Raw genomic sequence first — 26353 nt, forward strand, 5'->3', positions numbered from 1 at the left:
CGACAGCAAAATCAATATCGCTGACTTTTATGGAGTTAGCAGTGGCTGCAACGATAAGACACCCACATTAATTTTCTTGCAACGTAGTTGGAAAAATTTTGTTGAGTATACAGCTTTGAATTTTTTGTAACATTTGTTTTTATTATCTTAAATGTTATACTTTTATTCCTTGCTTATAGACATGAAGATCCGAGATCTTTTCAAAATTTTACTAGAATGCAAGAAGAGTTATGGAGAAGCTATTAAATCTTCTTATTTCATATATTGAAAAGAAAAATTCTGTAATGAGAGAAGCAATTTCTGCTCGGATAAGGATGAATGCTATCCTTCGATATTTTGCAACTGACAATTAATTTCAAAATCTTGCGTAATCTACAAGAATTGTTCCAAATGTTCTGTCGCAAATTATATCAGAAACATTACAAGCTATTGTTACAGTGTTAGATAAAAAAGTGATACCATTTCCATCTAAACCTGAAGAGCGGAGAAATTGTAGATAATAAATTTGAAACTAGGTGGCAATTTCCTCATTGCGTAGGTGTTATAGACGGGAAATACATTTTATTTTGTTTTCCACGCTCTGATAGATATCGCAATTATAAAGGAAAATACAGCATCATTCTTTTATCATTAGTAGACGTAAAATATAAATTTATTTCTACAGACGTTGGTAAAAATAGTCGCATACATGATCGCATCTGCTGTATTTCAAGAAAGTCCGTTAGATATAAAACTAAAGGAAAACACTTTTAATTTGCCACAACCGAAGACACTACCGGGTTTTAATTTTAAAATATATGTAATTGTAGGAGATGATGCTTTTTCTTTGCATACAAATTTAAATCGTATCCAGAACGTGACTTGACAGAATACAAATGAAAGTAATTATTTTCAATAAAAAAAAATCTTGCGTTGAAGAAATGGTAAAAATATTAAGAAACTTAAGATTACATAAAAGAATATTTAAAGAAATAAAATAAACATTTAATTCTACCTTTATTTACCACACGTTTGGTGAAAATGTTTCTAATGTTAGTTTTAAGAAAAATTGTTTAGCTAAAGCAAGCTAAGAGCCGATATGTACCTTTCTATTATAATTAAAAGTTCGTCTTTTTATTGAAACAATGGCAATTATTTAAATTACATCCTTTCTGTTTGGCTCGTTATTTTGACCATCTTATTTATTATACTTTCATTTAACGACGATACGAGCATTTATGTCTATGTTTGTTTAAAATAAACATATTTTTATCTCTTAAAATTAATCCCCCACTGCGAGTATAGCATTTTCGGGCGGTTTTAAACAAAAAAAATGGTTTTTCTTGAAATTGTTTATCTTATTGTTTATAACTTTTTTTTATTAATAAGAGTATATACATTTGATTAGTACTATGATATCTTTATTATCTGATATTTATTCGAATAAAAATTCTATAATACATTTTTCAGAATAACACATGTGCATTAGAAAAAAATCTTTAAAGGGAGAAAATTAATAGAAAAAGCAATTAGTTATCTCTTGTTCTCTGTAGATCTTCAGTGCTAGTATTTATAAACATTTCAATTAATCTATTCATTATTTGAAATTGTAAACTTTTACTTCTAAAACGTTTCAATATCGATCCTACAAATGCCATACATGTATCCATAAGATCTGACACATTATTTAAAGAATTGTTTGTTGGCGCGTCTATTTGCTGTATGGGTTGCTTTATTGAATGTGCTAATGCCTCAATAGCTCCAGCATAAACAGTTTCAGAATCTAATTTACTGAAGGTTTGGGTTATTGAAGATGGACTATGTTTACGATTATTAACTCCTAATGAAGGTGCGATAGAATTTGCTGAACTAATAGAAGGAGGTGGGCGAGGAATATTTGTAAACAAAGGAGTTCTACTTCTCTCAAGAATTTTATTAAGAGTTCTATCAGTTCTGTTAGGAATTTTAGATGGGATACAAGAACTGATAACTGGTAAAACCTGCTTATTAATAGATTCTGCAATTTCTGATAAATCAATGAAAGATGAAGTTGATTCGTTTGTCGATTTATCAGCAAAATTCCTATATTCTTCACCTAACTATTCTTCAACATAGGTATCATTACAGGTATCCATTTCAGGCAATTGAATATTTGAAATTTTTTCATCCAAAGTAAATAATGTATAAACAATATAAAAAATAATTATTTTTTATTAAGAAACGTACAATAAAATTCTGACAATTTAAGTATTTTATAAAAATAATTTGTAGTCCAGCTTCCAGAGCGTTGAGAACGACTGCAACGGACTAAATCGGCTGCTGTTTGAACCAAAGCCTGCTATTTATCTCTCTTAGAGACTGTCAATGAGGCTTTCAGAGTACAGAAAAGTTATTAAACTTAGGTGAGCTCAAGAACTGAAAGTCTTTGACCCTGAACTTAGACAACAGTTGAGTGTGCAAATTTTTCTGCAGGCCCACATATAAACAGTAGTCTTGGCAAAATCGCAAATAGTTTGATCCTAGGTACAGTTGTCCACCGAATCCTCCCGAATGCGGAATAGCAGGGGGGAATCATGAAATTTAGTGCTGCGGAGGAGCCGACGGTTAAGTCCCTTTTTTGCCAATTTTTGTAAAGAAAATTTATCTGGTCCGGTGCCCCGGTTCTTGAGAGTCGTTGGCTCCTCTTGTGTCACGGCAAACGTTCCCGCGTCTAATATGCAGGAGCCAATAGTCTTCGCGTCGGGTGACGTCGGGTTGTGTATATTACGCGTTTTTATTTTAAATGATTTCAAGTCGAGTAATTACCTATTAATACTAATTAATAATAATGGAATAATGGATCGTTCGTAAATTGTTTTTGTGCTATCCATCAAATGTATGAGTAAATCCGTAAAAGTTTTGTGATACAATTTTTAAAGGAAAAACAAACTTGGTGTATTTCTTAAAATTAATTCGTCACATAGAAACGTGAGAGGTCTTTATGCTACTTTTTCATGATCGTGAAATTTGTCCAAGTTGCAACAATAAAAACGTCGAATCTGTACAAGGTAAGTGACAGAGAGAGAGATTGATTGATTGATTGATTGGGCGTTTATTACTGTCCTAGGGTAAACCCTCTAAGGACAAAAAGAATATACAAATGATACAAGTCTGAGAGCGGTTCAACTTAAAACTAGTAAAAATAAATAAACAAATAAAAATAATAGTAGAAAATAAATGAAAACAATAATTAGAATAGAGATGAAAACGAAAACGTGCTTAATAATTTGACTAGCGCAAACGTACAGTGAATATAATGTATAGACATAATAGTAAAATAAAACAGAACAAGAAATATGATATATCTTTATATAGTATTAACAGAAAGAGTATTTATATGTTAAGCAAAGAGAACGAGAACGAGAGCTAGAAAGGTAAAAGAAGGTGACGATTCAATTAGACATAGACTAGAACGCAGTTAGGCCTGGGAATGAAGTGCGTCACTATGAAGCAAGAAACTATGAAGATCACGCTTAAAGGCGCAATGGAAACAGCACCGCGAATGGGTGCGGGAAGTGAGTTCCAAAGCGTAGGTGCAGCTACAGAAAAAGAACGCTGGAAAGTTGCTGTGCGACTAGTGCGAACGGTTGAGACGAGAAGCCCTAGAAGCAGCGCGTGATTGGGAGCGAGGTACAAGAGAGGATGCAAGGTAGGGGGGGGGTGTCCCGGTACTGCTGACAGAGTAGATCAAGCAGCCGAGGAGATAAGACCTCCTGTTCTCCGCGCTCAGCTAGCCGAGTTGAGAATAGTGATGGGAGAGACATGATCGTCCCAGCGGAAGTCGAAAATGAAGCGCACACAAGTTTCATCAGTCGCCTAAGCTTTGCTGACCGGTTAGATCAGTTAGGACAGCAGAACAATAATCAAAGAATGGGAAAATCAGGGAGGATACCAGACGCACTCGCAGAGGGCGCGACAGGCAGTGCTTGTAATATTTCAGACGCCAGAGCACTCCGTTTACCCGCAGGGAGGTTGCCTTAACCTGCTCATTCCAGCTGAGCACGCTAGTAAAGATCAAGCCGAGGTTGGTTACGCGATCAGTTATTTCTATGGGTGTGCCATTGAGCGTAAGGACTACGGCATGGTTAGTGTTGATGGCGTTGATGTAGTGGGCACTACCCATGATGACCTTGGTCTTGGAGGCATTCAGCATGAGGCGGTTGTTGGTTGCCCACCTCTCGATAACAGAGATATCCTCGCTGATTTTCCCAAGAGCGTCAGCAAAGTCGGATGAACGGAAATGTAGGTAAATTTGCAGGTCATCGGCATATAATATGTGATAGCAATGACGGAATACAGCTCTTAGGTCGTTTATGAAAAGGGAAAAAAGCAAGAGGCCAAGAACGGAACCCTGAGGGACTCCCGCCTGGACAGTGTACCATGAGGAGAAGTCGTAGCGCCCACGAACACGCTGTGTTCTGTTAGAGAGATACGACTCAAACCAGCCAAGTACAGGAGAGGAGATACCGAGGTTAGCAAGCTTGCTCAGGAGTAGGTTATGGCAGACGGAATCGAAAGCTTTGGAGAAGTCAAATAGGATGAGCAGAGTGACCATTCTCTGATCGATGGCCCGCCTTACATCGTCCGCCAGCTTCACGAGCGCAGTCTACGTGCTGTAACCGCGCCGAAAACCAGACTGTAAAGGATCGAGGAGATGATGAGAGGAGAGGTAAGAGGATAGCTGATCATAAACGATGCGCTCAAGGATCTTGGAAAGAAAGCATAAGAGTGAGATAGGTCGATAGTCTGAAGGAGAGGAAGGGGCTTTGATTTTAGGGAGAGGGATCACGTGGGAGCGCTTCCGCAGGGTAGAAAAGGTAGAGGAGTTAAGGGAGAGGTTTAGGAAATCGAGAATGATATGAAACACGTAGGGAAGGCAGTCAAATATGAAGCGACGATTTAGGTCATCGGAGCCAGCAGCGTTGGATGACCGCCTAGCGAGAGTTGTCGAGAGGATATCAGGTGTGACATGCTTGAAGTAGAAGGAAGAAAAGTAAAGAACTGTGGTTGGTGCAGGGGGGGAGGGAGTAGTAAGGAAGGTTGAGGACAGTGAGGGAGGTGGCTGAGAGTGATGTCTTGCCGTGAAGAAAAGGTTGAGCTGATCATGTATTGGAAGACAAGGTGGGCGAGCGAGACTTAGCAAGTCCCATTGAAGCTCAGACCAGAGCAGAGAGAGAGAGAGAGAGAGAGAGAGAGAGAGAGAGAGAGAGAAAGAGAGAGGGAGAGGTGTGTTTTATGCTTTTATGCGATAGCATAATTCTCATTGTCAGACAATTGATCGCAAGAGTGCCCCGTGTAAGCGCCCGCGTCGGACGGTGAGTTGCGCCGCCTCTGCCTACCATGTCTACACGGCCCGTGATTCGCTAACTTTATCCTCTTATAATTCAAAAAAAAGCGTCTGACAAAATCTTCGGAAAAATCGTCTCAGAATTTACTTGAGAACACGTCTTTACAGGGACATATGGGTCGTTCTGAATCACTCTGTTTATATCATCTTACAATTAGTAATATAAAACTTAACTAAATCGCAATTAACATTTGTTAAATAAGAAATATATCGTCGGAAAATTACTTCCATTTGATAAAAGTAATTAAAAGTTTTGTTGTTTACAAAAAACAATGTATTGGTTCTATAACATTTGAGCTGTACAAATTTGGAAAATGTTATAGTAGGATCATGTGTTTTTGATTCCGCAGAATCTAAGCAGTCATTACAAGTGATTAATCTTACAAATTCTGAACAAAATATAATTGCTTACATTATACAACAAGTTCATTTCTAAATTATGGAGATGAATGACTTTGTTTTCAGTTTCAAGAGGAATTACAGGTATCTCTTGAAGCATTTGATTTACATTCGTTTTACCAGAACGTTTTTTTGACAAGGAGAAATTAGAGAGCAGAACACTGTCATCTTATTCATAACTAGTATCTTTTAACGTTTGTAAATATTGTGACATGCTTAAAATCTTTAGACTCTGCTTAAACTCTAACGCATTTGGAGTTGAAAATTTTTTCTTTATATTGGAAAAAAATTTTCAACGCAGTTCTGAATAAATCGTCTTCCAAACACAAACGCATAGTTTTGCACGGGTTTAAATTTCTTGTCTTTATCAATTTCCATATCATGAAACAAATCAATAACAGATTGTAGAAACAAATTTTTTCATTAAATATATTTTCACGGTTTTCTATTAGCTGTTTTTCCTAACGCAGCTAATGCAGTTTGTGAAATAAGTAATGTGAACCATTTTGAGACTATTTCAATAAATAAAGCCGTTGTTTTGTAATTAGTTTTATTTTGTTCCTGCCCTAAAAAGTTTAATGCACTACTAACATCTCTATTTAACATATTAGTTGCCTTGTTCATTTCTATTTTATTAAAGTTTGTCAATCTGATAACATCTTTATTTAACTTTGGTGCTAACTTTAACAAGAAATTTTCTTATATACTAATGTTTGTAAATGAGTGAATTGAACCATTTCTGAAGACAAGCTGTTACACTTTTTAAATTGCTCTGGCAACATAACAACATTATTACTTATTAAAGTTAATCTTAGATTCTTAATAAGATCCCACACAACACAAAGACGTTGTTTGGACGTCCAATGGACGTCGCGGACCGACATTTCTTGACGTTCAATGGCATACCAATTGCGTCTTGTAGACGTCTAGAAGACGTCCTTTGGACGTATAATGTACCGCCTTCGAACGTCAAATGGACGTCGTTAGGACGTCTCGGCAGGACATCAAAAGAGCTAGTTGAAGTTTGGAACGTTCCTGGAGCGATTTTTTAAAAATTATTTTTCATGATTCTACTTTATTAAACAATGACTGTTAAGTGCTAGAAACTAGAAAACAAAACGCATCGTACGAATACGAACGTCGGAAAGCACCCTTAAACTCGTAAAACCACCCTTCGAAGCACTCTAAAAATTCTCCCGACTCTAAAATTAATTTATACCATTTGACCCTCCGCTAAGAGAGAGTACTAAGTACCAGCTAACGAATAAAAAATACCCGAACCAAATACGTGCGTCGGAAGGCACCCTTACGCTCGAAAAACCGCCCTTCGAAACACTCTAAAAATTCTCCCGACTCTAAAATTAATTTGTACCATTTGCCCCTCCGCTAAGAGGGAGTACTAAGTACCAGCTAACGAATAAAAAATACCCGAACCAAATACGTGCGTCGAAAGGCACCCTTACGCTCGAAAAACCGCCCTTCGAAACACTCTAAAAATTCTCCCGACTCTAAAATTAATTTGTACCATTTGCCCCTCCGCTAAGAGGGAGTACTAAGTACCAGCTAACGAATAAAAAATACCCGAACCAAATACGTGCGTCGGAAGGCACCCTTACACTTGAAAAACCGCCCTTCGAAACACTCTAAAAATTTTCCCGACTCTAAAATTAATTTATACCATTTGCCCCTCCGCTAAGAGGGAGTACTAAGTACCAGCTAACGAATAAAAAATATCCGAACCAAATACGTGCGTCGGAAGGCACCCTTACGCTCGAAAAACCGCCCTTCGAAACACTCTAAAAATTCTCCCGACTCTAAAATTAATTTGTACCATTTGCCCCTCCGCTAAGAGGGAGTACTAAGTACCAGCTAAAGAATAAAAAATACCCGAACCAAATACGTGCGTCGAAAGGCACCCTTACGCTCGAAAAACCGCCCTTCGAAACACTCTAAAAATTCTCCCGACTCTAAAATCAATTTGTACCATTTGCTCCTCCGCTAAGAAGGAGTACTAAGTACCAGCTAACGAATAAAAAATACCCGAACCAAATACGTGCGTCGGAAGGCACCCTTACGCTCGAAAAACCGCCCTTCGAAACACTCTAAAAATTCTCCCGACTCTAAAATTAATTTGTACCATTTGCCCCTCCGCTAAGAGGGAGTACTAAGTACCAGCTAACGAATAAAAAATACCCGAACCAAATACGTGCGTCGGAAGGCACCCTTACGCTCAAAAAACCGCCCTTCGAAACACTCTAAAAATTCTCGCAACTCTAAAATCTATTTGTACCATTTGCTCCTTTAGCTAAGAAGCATTACTAATTATTAGCTAACAAATTAAAAATACTTGGTCAGAATATGTGCGCCGGAAGGCATCCTTATGCTTGAAAATCCACTTTCTGCATCATTTTATATTTTATGATGTAGCAATTATAATCGTCAGCTGACTATTTCAAAATTAAGTTATGTCAAATTTGTGGATTTTCACTCGTTTTATTTTTCCCTTAATTTATTTGTGTAATATTTAAAATTATCTTAATTTATCTTTTGGATAGTAAGAAAAGGAATGTTAGCAATTTGCCTTACTTTAGGATCCCCTTACAAGATTCATTTTTACAGTAACATTTCACCGTAACTAATTTATTTTTTTGCATTCATGCTATCTAACAATAGGGAGGTATTAAAAGTATAGTAGTAAAAGTTTTGTTTTAATTTTTTACAGATTTATTTTTCATATCTCATCCATTTACGGAAACCTTTGCTACACAACATACATCTGTAATTTTCGTCAGGGTTTTCCCAATTTGTCGTAATGTTGAATTTTTTTTTGAGACATGCTTGATGTACCCAGCGTCGACATGTATTGCACATAACTAATGGTATTTTACGATCACTGAAGCAGTATTGACAAATATCTTTCATACTATTCGATGACTTTAATAAGAATTCGGCTACAAAAATTCTGTATTCGGCTGGTTTAAAATTTAAGTCAAAAGGTTCATTGCGTATAATGCTCATAATATAATATATTACATATATGCCGCAGTTATACCCGTCATTTTGTAGCGATCTGTCATTATGAATTATTTCGCGCCATGTTTTATCGCTTACGTGTTTACTATTTGTATCTAACAAGGAGCTTTCTTTTAAGTAATTTTTAAACGCTGTAGTTGCTCGTTCCTTATCAGGACTTACTAAAAATTTTGGATCTAAGTGGAGAATTGTTTGTTTGTCAAAATCAATAATTAAAAGGTACCAATGTGATTCATACAAATATGGAAGTAACATTGTTCCGCTAATAGTATTTGTTATGTTATACATACGCCATTGTGGATTCTTAGATCGTTTGTAGAAGTCTCCTATCATGTTGTATGTATAATTTGTAGGAACATATATAAAATTATGACTAGTATTATTTAATAGAGATATTGTAAAACAATCAATAATTTTACCATCAATCCAGTTATTATCTTTTAAGGTGTAAAATTCTTCTCCACTAAGATCATATATGTCGAATCCTGTTACTGGTGCATTTGTAAATGATCCGTATCGCCCAATTGTTAATGTTGGATCAGATGATTGCATGTAATAATTGATGTCTAGAAATAAACCATTGGCAAGTGCATTTGCATGAGTTGAACTATCACTTAAATTTAATTCTGATAAATCTAACATTGTTGAATTTTTGCTTGATTTAGGCGTACTCGTACCTAATTTGTACTTTTTAGCTATGCGTCCTAATAATCGTCCTTCAAAATGACTATATAAAGGTTTCCGCTTTCTTTGCCATGTTTCTTCTGTTAATATATTATTTACATTTTGTACATTATGACACTGAATATTACGTCTTTTGCGTTTGAAAGGAATATTTAATTTTAATTCTGCGCAAAGTTGCTTGTTATAATCTTTCATTTTTTTAACGAAACGTCCGACTTTCAAATTTACTTCGCCATTTAAAACATATCTTTGACATTATTAAAATAACCTTCAACATTGGCATTGCTTAATCTAAGTGTACTCGGTGCAACTATTTTCAGTAATAACGCCGACCACATAGGAACAAAGGGCATGTAGTGATTTGTAATAAATTCAGCCATTGTTGGAGCATAATATGTATTAGTGTTTTCTATACTATTATCTTGTAATTTACTTTTCAAGTCGTGCAATATGGAATGATATCTTTTGAAAAATGGCGAATCAATAAAAATTCGACCTTCTAGTTTATAATTTTCATCTGTGGATAAATCAACATTACTTTCAGTAGCAGAGTTTACATCAAATATATTTTCATCATATTTAGATTTTCTAACATGATATTTATTAATATTAGTAATACAATTATGGGCTTCTGTCATACAAGATGTCAATAGTATGGTCATAAATTGTTCATAACAATAATCTAAATCATCTAATGTATTATAGTGAATCAGTATACCCATGCATTCTAATATAAGATTTTTATTTTTTAAGTATTTGGGAAACTTTTTATGTATAGCAGATGATACTCTTTTTTGAAAATGTGCGCAGCAGTTATGCACAATAATAAGATCAGAACGTAAATTTTCTTTCTTACTTAGAGCAACGTAAACTTGTTCCAAATATACTGATAATGTTGTCATATTCCATTCACTCATTACAGCATTTATTAATGCCCAGCTCCAGTCGACAACTATAACTGAAAATAGTGGCCACGTAAAATGTTTAGATTGTAAAAAATGTCGGAATGTTTTCAAGAATATACTTATAGCAGTAGTATTATGTACCGAAGTAACCATTTCAGCTATTGGAAGTACAATATTGTTTTTATTAACAACTATTGCATAATATAAAATACGTTTGCACTTTATATCTTTAGGTTTGCGAACGACAGAACCAGTAGCATCAAAATATACTATAATGTCATTCTTATCAAGAACAGTAAGTTGTTCTTCTGAATACATATGTACATAAAATGGCAAACCTGTACTTTGTATGTATGGATCATTAGACTGTTGATCTATAATATATTGTTGAAATAGATCAGATAAATCATGCGAACAAAGATGCAAATCATTTTTATTATTTTCTTCTGATTTTGCCTTCTGATATGTACTAAGCATACGTAATTCTTGAAAATATCCTTCCTGGGCAAGCTCAGAATCTATATTTTTCAATGTCTTTAGTTGTAACATTCTAGGAGACATATGACGCATCTCTAATTTAGCTTTTTCTCGCGCTTCACCTTTTAAAGTACACATAATAGGTCGACCTTCATGTAATATTTCGTCACATTTTGTACTGGAGACAAATATATTAATAATAGCATCATCTATATTTGAAATATCGAATTTAAATTGTTGCACATGGCTACTATATCTGCAATTTGCATATGTAACTAAGCAGTTTGCATTACGCCATATTCCACCATAGAATTTTAATGGACAAGGAAAATTTAATTTATCAACCATATTTCTTTGTATTTCGTCTCTTATTTTATTTTTATCTACATTTTGATACTGATCAAAAATAATAGTTCGTTGAACATAAAATCTTCCTTGTAAAATATTAAATTTCTTTTGGACTGATAATTTCGATTGTTGATGATGCTTTATTGAACTATCACTACTGTCTCTACTGAGACTACTGTTACTATTACTGCTAGGGATATAATCGACATCATTTATTAAATGTATTTCATTTTCTTGTGCTTCATATTTATGTGACGTTGCAAAAATATTACATGAAGTTTTATCGTCCACAGTTTTATTATCTACATGCAACTTTATATTCGAACAATAATTATCTTCTTCATATTCTGCAACATTCTTTTCCTCATTAAGAAGCTGTGTTTTTTCAATATTGATAATAGTACTAGTCTGAACATTTAATATGCCTTGAACAATGTTTTGAATGTCTAAATAATTAGAATTCCATATTCTACTATAGCACATGAATTTCTTTATATCAAACTTTTTTTTCTGCTTTTGAAATATCTGCAACAAAACAAAATATAAACATAGTAACAGTAAGAAATGCACATTTGATAAAAAGTATATGTTATGAAAAATTTAGCACAAAATAATTCGTGATTGCTATTCATTTTGATAATAATAGTTTGAAGTAAAGTCAATATTAAATTACTTGACAACAAAATAATATTAAACATTTTGACTTATTTTACAGTTGATTGATTGTCGATTGATTAAATGATTCTCAGTCTATAAATGACTATTTATTTCCGCGCAAAATCAACCGCGCTGCACTCTTATTAGTCCTACGCATTATATTTTTATATTTTTATTTTATAGTATTACAACATTTTCATAAATAATATTTAACATAATAAATATGTCATAAAACTGAATTTAGAATCTATTGAAGAACTGTTTGGTAAATATAACTGTTAAGTACTCAATTACTTTTCCATATTAATTATTGACAAAGTTATTGTGTTTAAAATGCAAACGAGTTATTACAATAATTACATCCTTTTCTTTATTACAGAATAATAATATTTAGAAAGAATATTTTCGTACTTACTCTCATGCAAAATGATCCCTTTCCACGAGAACTGAACTCTATGTCTGCATAATTAGTAGCGACCTCACAAATGATTTTCGCCAACTTTTGTATTTCTATTACACTAAGGTTTTCTGAATTCATTTCTATTGTGTTCTATAATAAAATGTGTAAAAAGATTGTGCTGTTATCGAAAATCGAAAATGGAATGCAAGATGCAAGCAACTTCTGTTGTCAACAATGCGTTCACTACGTGCAGAAAAACACTGAAGTGAAGAGAGGTAAAGGCAGAGGACAAACGAAAGTCAATCGTCCGAACAAATGCAAGCGCGCGGTGCGTTCGGATAACTCACTCCCGCGCTACCAACGCTAATGCTATCGGTAGGCATACTCTGTAACTTTTAACGATAATATCACCAGTTAGGGATATTGTTATGCAGACTTAACAGAAGGTATATTCCGATCATTGTTAGTTCGGCTTATTTATTTTTAAATTGGCAGCCGTGTGACTAAACGGAGAAGTGTTCCGCACTCATCATTTAACACCTGTAAAAATCAATACCTCTAATGATCGAATATTTATAAGTGTACAAATCAATTTTAGAGTCGCGAGAATTTTTAGAGTGTTTTGAAGAGCGGTTTTTCGAGCGTAAGGGTGCCTTCCGACGCACGTATTCGGTTCGGGTATTTTTTATTCGTTAGCTGGTACTTAGTACTCCCTTTTAGCGGAGGAGCAAATGGTACAAATTAATTTTAGAGTCGGGAGAATTTTTAGAGTGTTTCGAAGGGCGGTTTTTCGAGCGTAAGGGTGCCTTCCGACGCACGTATTCGGTTCGGGTATTTTTTATTCGTTAGCTGGTACTTAGTACTCCCTCTTAGCGGAGGGGCAAATGGTACATACAAATTAATTTTAGAGTCGGGAGAATTTTTAGAGTGTTTCGAAGGGCGGTTTTTCAAGTGTAAGGGTGCCTTCCGACGCACGTATTCGGTTCGGGTATTTTTTATTCGTTAGCTGGTACTTAGAACTCCCTCTTAGCGGAGGGGCAAATGGTACAAATTAATTTTAGAGTCGGGAGAATTTTTAGAGTGTTTCGAAGGGCGGTTTTTCGAGCGTAAGGGTGCCTTCCAACGCACGTATTTGGTTCGGGTATTTTTTATTCGTTAGCTGGTACTTAGTACTCCCTCTTAGCGGAGGGGCAAATGGTATAAATTAATTTTAGAGTCGGGAGAATTTTTAGAGTGTTTCGAAGGGCGGTTTTTCAAATGTAAGGGTGCCTTCCGACGCACGTATTCGGTTCGGGTATTTTTTATTCGTTAGCTGGTACTTAGTACTCCCTCTTAGCGGAGGGGCAAATGGTACAAATTAATTTTAGAATCGGGAGAATTTTTAGAGTGCTTCGAAGGGTGGTTTTTCGAGCGTAAGGATGCTTTCCGACGTTCGTATTCGTACGATGCGTTTTGTTTTCTAGTTTCTAGCACTTAACAGTCATTGTTTAATAAAGTAGAATCATGAAAAATAATTTTTAAAAAATTGCTCCAGGAACGTTCCAAACTTCAACCAGCTATCAAAAGGACTTTTATGGACGTTGTTCAGACATTATTTTATATTGCGCGATTAAGACTTTATTTATTATAGTAAAAAATGATATTTGTTAGTAAAAGTAGTATTAATCCTGCCGAAAATGTGCGATTAAAACCGATTTAAAAAAAAAGTAATCCGAATCGATTGGGATTTCTGCACCAAAAATACGGTGTTAAGACAGATTGAAAATAAAATCGAAACCCAGATAGATTTATTAAAACAGAATACAATAATGTAAAACGTAATAAAAGTATAATTTACAAAACAATATTTCTTGTCCTTTTCGTTAAAAATGTTTAAAAAAACATTAAATTTGAATTAAATATTTAATTTTTGTACAAAATAAATAACAATACAAATTGTTATTTACATGTAAATATTATAAAAATTTATGTGGAACAGCTTTCCACACCACATTTGAAAAAAACGAGAGCGAGTATTCGTCTCGAGGTTACAACAAGCAGCTCCGAAAAGTCTCACTGAAGTTATGAGCTGGGGAGTCGGTCGCGGTGGCGCCTAGATATAACGCTTGTGGCCGCATTCGACTCACGAGATCTCCCGCGGCGTAGCCGCCTAGCGGTGGTGCCAGTACTCACTTGTTAAATCCATTTCAATCCGAATTTCAATCTGAAATTACAGGATTTCATAAATTATAATTAAATCAAATTTTAATATATACATATGTTTGATTCACAGAATCATATAAACAGATATGAATCTGTAAATCAAATATATATACCTTGCTGCTAGATGTATAATTACTTTCTTTATATTTTAAATTTACGTTTCAAAACGTTTTTTCCAAAAAAAATTTTATTCGATGTAATATACGTTATTATTTATTTATATTTTGAGTAGAATTTTCCTCACAAATAAAATGGTCATTAAATAGCATATTAAATTAATCGTTATAGTATTATACATATGTATTAAATATGATATAATTTAAATATTATATATAATAAAATATTAAATATTAACGAATAATATATTTTATTGAAAAGCTATATACTGTATATTAAAGCTTATCATATTATCAAAATTTATAGTTATATATGGTTAAATATATCTTTTGTTAAATATTTTTTAACACAAAAAATTATCTTTATAATTTTACAATTTATAAAATCCTTGTGTTATAATAATGATAATAATTTTAATAATAAAAATACTTAACTTTGTTGACATATATGTATATAGTGGACCTTTTCGAAACGATATCTTCTGGACATTTAATGGACATCCTTAGAACATCTTCGAAATGTCTTATTTAATATAAAGAGCAACGCTCGCAATTTTCAAATGCATATTTATTATGTATGTCGGGAACATGTTTAATATATGTACATAATATGTTTGATATTACGAATCATCCCAAATATGTCCTGCGGACGTTCTACAAACGTCATATTGCAGCTGTAAACCAGGATGTTCTTCGGACGTCCTTGGGACGTCCTATGGACGTACAAGATACTGGAACATTACAAGACTTTTGTGGACATGTATCGGACGTCCGGGGACATCCATGTGTTGTGTGGGATGTCGACTATCAGAAAGTACAATTTTCGCTTTTTATCGATTTGATGACAGATATAATTATTGATATTTGCATATTTGCCAGCATAAATATTTGAAAAAATTGTCCACCTTGTTTGGATTTACTGCTCCCGATGTAACACTATGTACATAGAGGCCTATTAACTCAACTTTTTCTATTATTTCCTCAATAGGTTTTAAACATGCACCGTTGAACCCATCAGGAGTATAATAATGCGCAACTCTCTGCCTCCATCGAGTAAATATTCCTGCAAACATAAAAATTAATCCATACGTAGCTAGGGGATTTTTTCTTATATAGAATAGTAAAGAAAGCACACACAGTATGAAATAACACAGAAAAAAATAGAAAAAACTTTCGGGTTGTTTCCATGTTTTAATTTGTTCTTAAATGCCAACGTTTCGTGAACATTGTAGTTTACTTTATCAGGGCGAGGCGCAACCTGATACAGTATCATTGTCCTGATGAAATGGACTGCAATGTTCACGAAACGTTGGCAGTTAAGAATCGATCAAGATACGAACCCAGAAATCTTTCAGTAGTTTCAAAGAAAATATTTGTGAAAGCCTCAACAGCAGAAAAGTGAAATTATAAAATAGCATTTTGAGCAGCAAGAGAGAATTCACACTTTGACAGAAAAGCAGAAAGCAGAAGAGCAGAAAGCCAATCAGAACTCGCGCTGGTAATACATTTGCAGAAAAACAAAATGTACTATTTACAGCGCGAACTTGGATTGGCCTTTGCTCTTCTGCTTTCTGCTTTTCTGTCAAGGTGTGAATTCTCCCTGAAATTTAGATAGAGTTTATATACCATCTTTATGAATGTTAGCATATCCAATAACACGATTTCCTGATGCATCATTCTGAACACCAGCTGCAATATTCATTTCATCCAACGCTAGCATGCAATCTTTTTCTCTGCCATCCTCAAACAATGATACTTTGTCTTTCAAAGCTGTGAAGATATCATTACATATCCCTGGTTCAAAATTAATTGTCTCAATACTCTTCCGGAGTGTACGTGTTGACGGCAGAGAAATATTTTGTTGTATAAACTCTTTATAGCACTTTTCAGAGGAACAAAATTTTATTCTAAGTGCTTTTTTTATTGTATTTTCAAACCATTTATATACCCTCTTTTTGGAAGAATTTACTTGCAAACATTGGATTTGGTCACTGTTAAAAACTGTATGTAATATTTCCCGTGTTTTTAACAAACTTTATTTAATGCGTATTTTTGGGAGGTTCTTTAATTTTCTTATCCGGTGCATCAGATTTTTTTTAATTTTTCATTTTTTTCAATAATTGGCAACTTTAAGCTTTAGGGTAAACTCGGGTAAAATGACCATAGTCTTTCAAAATGCAAAAAACGCATTTTTATTTTTTAATAATGTTTTACATATCACTTTACTGAATCTGAAAGTTAATAATACTATTGAATTTAAAGAGAAAACACTTATTAGAAATCTAATATTAACAAAATATTATAACATTAGCATCGGCCATCTTATCAAAATTTTAAGGAAAAGATGGCCATAGTATTATGGAACAGTTGGCTATACATGTTTCATGTTAAAAATGAATGTAATATTTTCTAAAGTGATAAATAAAACTTATAATTTTATATATTTAGTATAAACACGTATATATATATATATATATATATATATATATATATATATATATATATATATATATATATATATCTCGTAAAGACGGCATCGAAGGAGGAGCTGAACAAGATAAAAAAAAATGATTTTTTGAAGTGCTTCGAAGATTGGAAAAACCGTTGGCACAAGTGTATAATATCTCATGGGGATTACTTTGAAGGGGACAAAATAGATATTCATGAATAAATAAATAATTTTTGAAAAAACACAAAATTCGCGATACTTTTTGAACACACCTCGTATATACCTTCGTTTGATGTTGAGGGCATATCATGTGGCATGGCTATTATTTCCTGAGTTGATGCATTTTCTTTAAAATACGTATCAAAAAAATGTTTATCTAGAAAAATAAGGCTTATATAAACATAATATTAAACATAATTATATATTTAATCATTAAACAAAATTATATATTTAATCATACTAATAGGAATGCCTAATAAAGATATGTGAAGGCATCAATACAAACAATTAAGAAGTTATGACCTCAAAGTCATAGTTACACCTTAGTGATAGTTGTATAATTTTATATATATTTTCAAGTTCAACAAAACTACGAGCCGAATAAACATTTGATCTTGCAACGCAATTATAAGTTCAATAGGAAGTAGTAATATCACGTTATTAAATTGATAATAAATTTAATAATAAGTAATGCTAATAATAAGCATTTAATGTCACAATGATGCTAATAAAAAAACTCTTTCTTCCTTAAAAAAAAGCTTTAAAAAATATGTGTTGCAAAAATTAACATTTCAGCCAAGAATTGATATTATTTGTTATGAAAATTTATTCGTAACAAATAATATCAATCTTAAGTTAAAAATGTATATAAAATCATACTACAAATATCAATAAGATTTAGCTATAACTATTAGGACTGCCTGATTGTTTGTATTTGTGTTTTTACATAATTAAAATATATTTATTAGATTAATAAACCGAAAATATACAAAACTAAGTTTATAAATAAATACAGCATAATTAAATGTCATTTTACATTTATGCATTACGATTGGCACCTCCGGTTTTTTAGCTAAAAATTCTGACTTGTTGAGCGAATGTATGGTATTTCAAACAAAAAAATTATTGGTTAATTTTTATTATAAAAGATTTTCTTATAAAAGATTCAGTCAGTCTTCGACCGAGAGCCGGAGAAGAGGTTAAGTAACTGCAATGTAACCTGAATTTAAAATATCATTATATATTTTTTATTCCTTTATATTAATATTTATACATACCATTTTGTAATTTTTGATGCGTCTCGTAAGTTTCCACTACATTGTAAATAATATTGTTGTATGTTTACTGTGCTTCGAACAGTAATGACGCTGCACTGGACGCTGCCATTTTTCTAATCACGTTTTGCTTATAACTCAGCGTACTTTTAGTTCGCTGAAAATCATGGCGACCGCTGACTAAACATGTTGAAAGGTTGGGTGCGTTTAGGACCGTTCAGTAGATAATCATAAAACGGTTGCAAAACTGTTGGGTTCTGCTGAACGCAGCCATTAGTTCACTGTAGCTCACAGTGTTTTTTTTTTCTCTCTCTGCTTGGCTCGAGATGTATCCGCCTTTTTCCTTCGAAACCAAACATTGTCTAAACTCTGTTTTCAAGGGACACTAACGAAACTCGTCGTTCTTAGTCCTCAGAGGAAGATCGGGAACAGTTAACCGCTCGCGAACGAGAAAGCATTCTGTCGCAAATTCTCCTGTGTTGCTGGAAACGATTTTTGTGCCGCCTACGACTTCCGGAACTCGAACGACTCTGACGATGCGAATCTAACATATCGAAAACGAAAAATGAAACTAATAAGATACTAAAATAAAAAAATTTCTAAACAGAGCAAACGTTGACATGAACAGAAACACAATGAAGATGCCCGCGCTTGTTTTCTATTCTTGCACTAGACTGCACTGGAACACACTAATTCAAAGAGTTCAGGAATAAAAAACAAACGGTATGAATGTGCCGCTGGGGGAAAAAGTTTTTCTTCTATGCGGGATTTTTGAATTTTGTTGGCTGAATGTGCACGGACGCACGACTGCAATTAATTAATTCTCTTTCCGGACGAAACCAAAAGCATAATTATAATTTTTAACTTATTATTAATAAAAGTACTTGATTTTTATGTTAATATAAAAATTACAAAAATTACATTATATACTCCGCGACAAAGTAATAGGACACGTTTGGATTTTTCATGTGTCTCAAATTAATAGTATGTAAAACAATTTTGCATATAAGCAGTTTTTCTTTCTTATAATAAGATGTAAAGAAATAGTCGCTGTTTACACTCTTTTCTAGGAATTATGTCTGTTTATGTGAAAAACGAGTGCGACAAAATGATAGGACAGTAGACATAGAAGTCAGTATTGATGTATCTGTTGGGAGATTTAGCCCGAGATAATATTCCAATCATTATTTTTCAATAGTAAGTAGTGTATTAAAAATTTTGATATTAGTTTTGGCTTATTATATGTTTAAAAATGGATCGTGGTAGTCATTTAAATGAAACTGAGAAAAATATAATGTTAAACTTGAGAAAAGAAGCAAATCTTTCTAAAATTTCAAGAGTGATAAAAAGAAGTCGAAATGTGATTAGAAACTTTCTAAAGGATTCAAAAAATATTTTGAATCAAAAAAGCAAAGCAAAGGTTGATTTCGTGCTGCGAATGATTCGCTCAACCAAATAATACGACCAACCATCTGGTCTATCAAGTGTGATTCTTTTCTCATGGGTAAATAATAATATTTTTAAATAATAAATACTACTTTTTTCCATTATTTTCTCCATCTAATGTGCTCTTGAACGAATGTTATTCAATCCTCGATTTGTTTCTTTATTAGTATCCCTATCAAAAATTTGATATGTGAATTATATATCAATAGTATACGAATGATATATGAATCATATCTGATCGTATAAGAATTATATGCGAATCTTATACAAATCGTATGCGATCACATGCTAATCGCATGATTAGACATACTACACAGGCTGAAAAGTCCCGGGATTTTTCAGTAGGTGGCGTAGTAGAAAATGAACATAATTTATTTCGAGAGATTTACCTGTCACTAGTTTATGTGTAAACTTTCATGACATTTCGTTCATTCGTTTACAAGCTACAGCTCATATGAGTGTCGCTATCTTTGCCTTCGTAAAAAAAAATAGAAAAACAGGAATATCACATATTGATCAAACATTGCTTTTTGATAAGAAAAACTTCTGAACAGTCAATGAAATGGTTAAAGAAATGTTATCCCACATCTGCTCCTTCGAGAACAACAGTTTATCGATGGTTTAATGAATTTAAACTGAGTCGTACAAGCACCGAAGACGCACCTCGCTCTGGAAGACCAAAAGAGGCTACGAATCTGGAAATCGTAAAGCGAGTGCATCGAATTGTTTTGAGTGATCGTAAAGCAAAGTTGCGCGAGTTAGCTGAGGCCGTTGATATCTCAAAAGAACGAGTAGGATATATTTTGCACGATGTTTTGAATATGAAAAAGCTATCTGCGCGATGGGTGCTGCGTTTGCTGACCGTCGACCAAAAACAGCAGCGCGTTGATGATTCAACGATTTGGCGTTGTTGCAGCGTAATCGAGCGGACTTTTTTCGACGTTTTGTGACAATAGATGGAACGTGGATCCATTACCATACGCCTGAGTCCAATAGGCAGTCTGCAGAGTGGCTGAAAAGCCACGAAAGCCGATCAAAGCGACCAAAAGACCAACGCTCGGCCGGGAAGGTTTTGGCCTCCGTTTTTTGGAATGCGCATGGCATAATCTTCATCGATTACCTGCAGAAGGGAAGAACAGTTACGGGAGAGTATTATGGAGCGTTATTGGATAAACTGAACGACGGAATAAAAAAAAAAACGGCCCCATATGGCAAAGAAAAAAACTCTGTGCCATCACGATAACGCACCGTCACACACGTTCTTGAAAGCGATGGCAAAATTGGATCAATTAGGATTCAAATTGGTTGCTCACCCGCCGTATTCTCCAGATTTGGTCCCCAGAGACAGTTATCTGTTCCCAAACCTCAAGCAGTGGCTCCAGGGAAAGAGATTCACATCGAATGAGGAAGTCATCGCGGAAGCCGAAGCGTATTTGAAAGGTTTGGACGTTTCGTACTACAGAAAAGGCATTGAAATGTTGGAAAATCGCTATACTAAGTGTATCGCACTCGAAGGCAACTATGTTGAGGAATAAATATAACTTTGCCCAAAAAACGCTTGTTTTCATTAAAAATCCCGGGACTTTTCAGCCCATGTAGTATGATGATATACAAATTACATATCACCGTTGGACATTTGTTTCGGAATCACATGTGACATGTTTGACGTATGTTCCGAATCATATAAGATTGTGTATAAGATACATACGATTTTTATATGACTCGTATGCGACCACATGGGAATCGCATTATTAGACATACGATCGTTATGCGATCACATACGAATTACATATCACGGACAGAAATTATATAGAATCACGCGTTTAACATGCAGATTTATCGTATAAGAATCATATATGATTCTATACGATAGCACATCCATCATATACGATATACATTTCATACGAAATACATGCATATTTTGCCAAGCGTAACTCTAATTAAATCATTGAAGTCATCATTGAAAAAGTCTTCTGAAACCGAGTTTCTTCTCACATAACGACAATAAATGTTAACTCGATTTACAAATTATCTTACATTTGTTTATTTATTTGCAATAATTATATACATTCTAAATAAATAATTATTTTATTTTGGCTGTTACACATTGGATAATATACATATATTGTCGATGTATTTAAAATCAGTTTATTTTTCGTAGTCTATGCAGTTGTTACGTCCAGAATTCTCGAAATAGGTCTCTCGGGTCGATTGGCAGGTAGAGACTTAGGGAAATAATTTGAGCGAGATAGGAAGAACGGAACAGGCCTAATCTCGCGCACACATGTTTCCGGGCGAGTGCGACGAGTCGAATGCGTCAGGTGAGTCAGAATGTAGGTCAGGTGTTGAGAATGACGACCTATGACTCTCATTCAAACTCTTGCATTCGTGTAGTCCTTATTTTGCGTAAACGAATTGAATCGCTTTTACGCGGGATTGGACCAAGTGCAATTTTATCGGAGCGGGAATTAGAGGTGATTGATATAAACGAAAATGATTAAAATTAAGGATTACAATTTATTTTAACATAATAAAAGAAATAACCGATTACAATGATAGGTGATGACTAAAATAATAATTATTAATTTGCAAATAACATTTTTGTTAGTAGAGAACATGTATAATAAAAAGAAGAAAAATCTTATGATCTTAATAGAAAATGCAATTATAACTTAAATTCTAATTGGTTACATTTGTACTTAACAAGATATAAATGTGCGTGTGTGGGTGTATATTTTCGAAGATTTCTTCCAATTCATTGGTTACTCTTCGATTCACTTCGATATTTTCATTTACTATATTCTCTATTTGTTCGGGAGTAAATAATGAGTGGGAATACGGGTTTTCTTGAGGAAACTCTAACGCGGGGGAATATGGATCTTCCGGGGGTCTTCGAACAGGTGAATCGAGATTACGATGAAAAAAAATCGGGGGAAGGTGTAGGAGGAAAGTCTGTAGGAGAAAAGGTTGAATCCCGAGGAGATGCTAAGGGCTCTGCAGGGGGATCGAAGGTAGAAGAAAGTGACCCTGGTGATTGTTCAGAATCTGTTTCTACATGAGATCCAGGGGAGTAAGAGGGGGAGGATTACGACAGGGGGAAAGAGACAATGATTCGGGGGAAGGATTTGAGACTAGTGGAGATGAATCGATCGGTTCGCCGGAAGTTCATAAATTAATTAAAGCGTTAGGCAAAACAGAATTTTTTCCTCGCTGATTGTGTAATTTTCCGTAGAGCGATAACGATGCGCCAAGCTTCCGGAGCTTCTTATTTCGACGATTCCGACAGTTCTTAATGCCTCTTCGAGATTTATGTTCAGGAACACGCTTATCCACTAGAATAAATTAGAGAATTAAGGCTACGTTCTCTTTTTCTAATAAAGGAAAATAAAATCTATATTTTAACATCTTGAAAGAAAAAAAAAGGAAAGAAAAAGGAAAAAGTTTGAATTAATAAAAGGAACGGAATTCTTCGTTTTCGATGGAAGGAAAGAAACCTGCGAATTCAATGGAACGAGAGAGAGTTCGAGTGTATCCAGCAGGGAATAAAAGGTAGTTGCGGATTCAATCAAAGAGCGCGATTGTATCCTGCAGAAAATGAAAGGAGAGATGCGGACCCAATCGAAAGAGCTCGATTGTATCCTGCGGGAAATAAAGAGAGTTGCGGACCCAATCGAAAGAGAGAGAGAGTTCGATTGTATCCTACGGGAAATAAAGAGAGTCGCGGACCCAATCGAAAGAGAGAGAGTTCGATTTTATCCTGCGGGAAATAAAGAGAGTCGTGGACCCAATCGAAAGAGCTCGATTGTATCCTGCGGGAAATAAAGAGAATCACGGACCCAATCGAAAGAGCTCGATTGTATCCTGCGGGAAATAAAGAGAGTCACGGACCCAATCGAAAGAGAGAGAGAGTTCGATTGTATCCTGCGGGAAATAAAGAGAGTCGCGGACCCAATCGAAAGAGCTCGATTGTATCCTGCGGGAAATAAAGAGAGTCGCGGACCCAATCGAAAGAGAGAGAGAGTTCGATTGTATCCTGTGGGAAATAAAGAGAGTCGCGAACCCAATCGAAAGAGAGAGAGAGTTCGATTGTATCCTGCGGGAAATAAAGAGAGTCGCGGACCCAATCGAAAGAGAGAGAGAGAGTTCGATTGTATCCTGCGGGTAATAAAGAGACTCGCGAACCCAATCGAAAAAGCTCGATTGTATCCTGCGGGAAATAAAGAGAGTCGTGGACCCAATCGAAAGAGCTCGATTGTATCCTGCGGGAAATAAAGAGAGTCGCGGACCCAATCGAAAGAGCTCGATAGTATCCTGCGGGAAATAAAGAGAGTCACGGACCCAATCGAAAGAGAGAGAGAGTTCGATTGTATCCTGCGGGAAATAAAGAGAGTCGCAGACCCAATCAAAAGAGAGAGAGAGAGAGAGAGAGTTCGATTGTATCCTGCGGGAAATAAAGAGAGTTGCGGACCCAATCGAAAGAGCTCGATTGTATCCTGCGGAAAGTGAACAGAGAGTAATAGAGGGAGGAAAGGAAGGGTGGTGAAATAATATTGGGTATATGAGTGTTTTGAAAAATATAATAAATATCTTACTAGTGAGAGAAGGTAGTCTTATGAAGAGTAAAAATAAAAAATAATAATAATGGAGGAATAAACGGCTAAGACTTACTGTTGGGTGAAATTTGTGAAGGTGCGAACGATTTGGTGCTTGGTGAAGCGGATTCAGCTTACAACGGCGGACGGCTGGTCGACGGTTGGCACTCAGAGTGTTCGGAAGTTGCAAAGAACTTGTTGACTAATTCTCACAATGCCGCGTCAAATTGAAGTACGATAAATATGAATCCGAACGTCACAAACTCGGACATATAATGTCACGGAATGTGCGACGGATCGCGAACAATGAATGACGAAAAAAATGAGCGATTGAGCAGAATGAAAAAAGGTGCGGTAAGTGCTCGTAGGTGACTGTAAATGACTGTAAGTAAGTGCTCGTAAGTGACTGTAAATGACTGTAAGTGCTCGCGAGCTCCGGAGCTCCTTCCTTTTATACCCGATTCTGCCTATGATTTCTATGGGATTTTAATCCGCAGGTGTACTGTCTCTTATTATTGCCCACGCGCTACCTATTAATTGCGCGACAAGTGTTTCGTGTCGATGGGGTCAATCATCCACGTTTTAACGCTTGCTTCCGCCCAAAATCGGCACGTGTCGAGGGTAGACCAACCGTATTGACTCGACCGGACAATTTTAGCGTATCTGCGCGGTTAAGATAGACCATCTTTTCGCAATTTTTCGGTTGCTTGGCTGCATCGATTTCGAAAGAAAAGAATTGTTACTCCGCAGGACGTAACACAGTATTTGAATCTTTTTACAGATTATTAATGATATTAATAATGAAAAATATATAATTATATATATACTTTTAAACGAAATAGGTTCATAAATGAAGAAAACTTGATTTATATTCTAATGAGCAGACAATATTTGTTAAATGTTTTTTAATAAAAATTTTTTCATATTTAATTTAATTATTGTATTATATTAACATGTATTTTTTAAAGTAGTAGATAGATATTTTGACCGTTACTGTATCAATACAAATTGAACAAGAATGCCTTCAACGGTCGCAGCTAGATCTTTGCTTGTATTGTTTGTGTGATTTTTATATACTTTACTCAAATCTTGTTCAATTTAAAACTGTGTTATGACTGAAAATTAATTTGGCACGCCGTTCATTGAATTTGAGTAAAGTATATAAAAATCACACAAACAATACAAGTACGAAGATTTAGCTGCGACCGTTGAAGGCATTCTTGTTCAATTTGTATATATTTTTTAGTTGCATTCTTATTTAAACAAATAACAAAAGTTATTTTAAATGCTATTTCGCATTTGTGAAAATAGTAAAAAAACTATAATTTTATATATTGTATGTTAAATATAAATATTATGCTTTAATTATACATATTTCATTTGTTCGATAACGCATATTGACCTGATTTATCACTTATATACGCATGTCAGCATAAAGTGTTCACAGGTCATCATGAGGGATCAGTTTGCAGCGATCTTGGAGGTCAAGCAACGTTCACCGAAGTCGCGACTTGGATGGGTGACCGCTTAAGAATTTCCGAAACAAATTCCTAAGAATGGATTTTTTTGCAAAAATTGTTTTTTAAAATATTATAAAAATATTGTGTTGTTCATTGGGATTATGTGGTGTAATATAATACATATTTATGTAGATATTTCGAAGAAACTTTGCGCTTTTTTTCGTATACGATAGATATATAAATCGTATATCATGCACATACGATCGCAACCCAAAAACACATGTGACAATATCATATACGATCGTATATGATTTCATCACATACGACTTTTACGGTAGAGTAGTGACTTTTTCTGAAGTATTTTGCGTTTAATGCGATCTGCTCGTTGTAAAATACGTTGCACGTTCCTTACATTAGTTTCTACTCCTGCCTGTTGTGCTATTTGACGTGATGTCATAGCAGAATTTAATGCAATTTGTAATATCTTCCATACATATCCCAATCATTCACAGCACAAAACCGACCTTTGCTTACTTTTTTGCCAAA

This window comes from Solenopsis invicta, chromosome 8 (assembly GCF_016802725.1).
Source record: "Solenopsis invicta isolate M01_SB chromosome 8, UNIL_Sinv_3.0, whole genome shotgun sequence".
NCBI classification, from domain to species: Eukaryota; Metazoa; Arthropoda; class Insecta; order Hymenoptera; family Formicidae; genus Solenopsis; species Solenopsis invicta.